The 3,641-nt window shown below is 40.8% G+C and overlaps 1 non-coding gene across 1 annotated transcript; it reads left to right on the top strand.

Annotated features, from left to right (window-relative positions):
• The first annotated feature begins 887 nt into the window (after nucleotides 1-887).
• On the top strand, nucleotides 888-961 carry TRNAA-UGC (transfer RNA alanine (anticodon UGC)). Its single transcript has one exon. It is a non-coding gene; the product is annotated as a tRNA-Ala (tRNA).
• Nucleotides 962-3,641: the final 2,680 nt, after the last annotated feature.

Raw genomic sequence — 3,641 nt, 5'->3', positions numbered from 1 at the left:
GAACCATTTTCTGTCACATTCATACCGTATAATGTTGGTCTTCAAAAATGTAAGAGATAATTACTGTATTCAAAGCTTTTGATTGGTTGCCCAACATCTCCCATGTCAAGGGATGTGAAATCCTAGCATACAACAACAATGAACTATAGCTTTACTGGATGGGACCAAGGCCGATCTAGTCCAGTATTTTGTTTCCAACAGTTGCCAGATATGCCTTTGGGTGCTTATATGCCTTGCCCTGTTGTTTATCCCCAGAATGTGGCATTCAGAAGTATGAACCTGGACACTCCAGTTAGCTCTGTTAGGCAATATGTGTTTATAAACAAATTCTCATTCCTATTCTCAGTACATTTATCTAATCCCCCTTCAAAGCAATCAACACAATGGTGGCAGTGAATTTCATATAGTAATTATGCATTGAGCTAAGACAGGAGAGGAGAATCTTTGGCCCTCCAGTTATTGCTGAACTACAACTCTCATCAGCTCTAGCAAGCTTGGACAATGGTCAGGGATGATTGGAGTTTTCGTTCAACAAAGGTTCCCCACAACTGCACTAAGCCATGATTTCTTTTGGCTCTTTGAATACATCGCTGTTCAAATCTGTATAGTACTGTATGTATGGTGGTGAAGAACATTGATAATCTGAGGTGATGTGGTGGCTCAGAATGTTCAGTTGCTCAAAGAAAAAAGCAGATTGCAGCCCAGCTGCAGTGAGGGATGGGCAAGTCATCTGTTTTATTAGGATTAAATTGCTACAGAAAGACCGGGGAGAGGTCCTGAGTATTAGGAAGGCCAAGAGAGAACAAGAGCCCAGAGGTAAGAGGGTGGAAGGGTTGTGCAGAGTAGACAATGGACTGAGAAAGAGAGGCCTTAAGGAAGCATTAGGGGAAAGGCTGTAGCTTAGTGGTAGAGCATCTGCCTTGCAAGCAGAAGGCCCCAGGTTCAATCCCTGGCATCTTCTGGTAGGGGTAGGAGAGAATCCTATCTGGAATCCTGGAGAGCCACTGCCAGTCAGTGTAGACAATACTGAGCTAGATGGCCCAATGGTCTGACTCAGTTTAAGGCAGTTTCCTATGTTGCTATGTAGAGAATAATGGCTGAGAAAAAGATGGGGATTTAAGACAAGAAAGAGAGAAGGATCAGATAAAGGCATTCAAATAAATTCCACTGCACAGAACAAGTAGTGTAAGTTATGGAGAGGACGGTCAAAAGTCAAGATGGCTAATGTGAATAGATGAAAAGTAGCAATGTACTTGTAAAGAAGGAAACTGAGTAAAAATGAACAGTAGAGACATTGGGAGCATAGAGAAAGTAGGATTAGGCCTTGAATCAGAAGATGCTGAAGGGTGCCAGGCTGGCATAGGATTGCAAAGTCTAGAGCCCAGATTCTGACAGGGTATTTCTGCTAGTTGTGGTTTCTACTGTCACTGTAATACTGAGACCTGGCAACATTAGTAGGGTAGGCTTCTAATTTCCCTCTGTTTCCCCAAGAGAGAAAGGAGACATAGCAAAGGAGACATAGCAGAATGGAGCGGCTTTCTTATGGAGTATGACCTTTAGGGGTGATGGGACCCAGTAAAGTAAAAAACAAATAAATTCTTCAGTAAAAGACAGGACTTTCCATAACTTCACAGAAAATGTCATATGGCTTTTGTCGTTTCTGTCATTTCACTCGCCCCATTTACACACCACCAATTAAAACTGAATTCAGTGAGGCTTACTCCCAGGTAAGTGGGGTCAGAATCGCATCCTTAATCAGTTTCCTATTGTAAATCAGGCTTTATGCTTGCAGACCGTATGCCAGTCCCCATCTGTAGTGGAATTGTTTTTAACAAGTTTTTTTATTTTTTAAAAAAAATTAAAATGTTTTAAAGATGTTTTGTTTTTTAGATTTTTAAAGGTTTTGTTAGTGTTTTATCACTTGTTTGCTGCCCTGAGCTCGTTCTGGGAGGAAGGGTGGGATATAAATGTAATGAATAAAATAAATAAAATAAATGCATGTCTTGCTCCTTATTGTCCTTTTCATATGGTAAGTTGTGACCTCTTTTGTGACGTGGATTTTATCTGTGCTCCTTAGTTAACTGTAGGCTTCTTTGCAAAGTGGAGTGAACCACCTGGATTTGATTATCCATGTTTGACCACCTTAAATCTTTGTTTTAAAAGTAAAAATAAATTTAAAATTCTTTTCCTTTTTCCTCCCTGAAGTTTTCTTGACTTATAACTACACTGTTTCTCCCTGATGCCTAAGTGAGGGAAATGAAATAGGATGACAAGTTTATACTGAACTATGAAACCAATCCTAAACCTACTTACCTTGAAGTAAGCTCCCTGAATTCATAGCACTACCACTAATTAGACATAATTAGATTTGCAGCTATAGGTATCTTCACAATGGACTAATAGCCACAAGGTTCTTTGTTGTTTTTGCTGCAAAAGACTAATAGGGCTACCACCCTCTAGAAATTCATTAACTTTGAAAGGGAGCACCCACGGATGGTGAATGTTTTGTTAATATCTGTTGGTGGCTGAGTATCTGCTGTGTAAAAATTAAAAAGTAAGTAAATTTCCACATCATCGGAAGATGAAACAGAACAGAGACTTGTACAAAATAAACCAGTTGCAGTGGAATGGAAAATATCAGATGAAAGTGCAATGTCTGAATGGACTGAGGCACGCTCATGCATCTCTACTGCAGAGAGAGTGAGAGTCACTGGAGAAAGACAGAGAGATTCACTGGCTATTGATTTCTGGCTTGAAAGCCTTATTTTAAAATGTAAAAAGGGGAGGGAAGTGATCCCCATAGTCCATTAATTAGGGAAAACCTATCTCCATTAGGGTTGCCAGGTCCATGGCCTGAGACTGATCCTGTATCTTTAGGTGAAGAGAAAGTCAGCCAAGTGTAGGTTTCCTTGCAACAGTGTAATGGGAAAAACCACAAGGTGGAATTTTCCTTCCCTCCTCCACAACTTTTAAAGATACAGAAGACCTCTTGGAGGCCGGGCCTGGCAACCAAGAGGTCTTCTGTATCTTTAAAAGTTGTGCAGGGGGAAGGGAGAATTCCACCTTGTGCTTTGTCCCATTACACTGTTGCAAGGAAACCTACACTTGGCTGAATTTTCTCCTCTCTTAAAGATACAGAATAATTCTCAGGCCTTGAGCCAGTCAACGCTAGTGCTATCTGCGATTTTTGTTACATATCCATATTAATACTTTGCGCTAGATTGCCAGGGGCTTGAATTCAGAGTTTCTGCAAGCAGAATTCTATTTGCAGGATGCTTCCGCTGTGTGTGTGTGTGTGGAAGTTTCCTGGTTTTTACCTTCTTACCCCCAAACATTTGTTACTGAGATTTGAGGGACTCTCCAAAATGGTGTGGGAGGTGTCACTGAAGCCTGCAGGGAGGAAGAAGGAATAAGCAAAAATTGCCATCCCTACCTTCTTCCTCCCTTGGGAGCCTCCTTTTAATCTCAGTACTTCTGTGAATGGAAAGAGCTCTTCTATTTGTGTGGAAGGGATCATATGCATCCACTACAGTATCTTTATATCTTTATATCTGTATTGGAACTGTTCTTAAGATGTTTTATTGCTTGTTGTTTGCTGCCCTTGACTCCTTTGGGAGGGAGGGCAGAATACTAATGTAATA

This window comes from Rhineura floridana, chromosome 4, assembly GCF_030035675.1.
Source record: "Rhineura floridana isolate rRhiFlo1 chromosome 4, rRhiFlo1.hap2, whole genome shotgun sequence".
NCBI lineage: Eukaryota > Metazoa > Chordata > Lepidosauria > Squamata > Rhineuridae > Rhineura > Rhineura floridana.
This window is presented reverse-complemented; position numbering and strand designations above follow the sequence as displayed.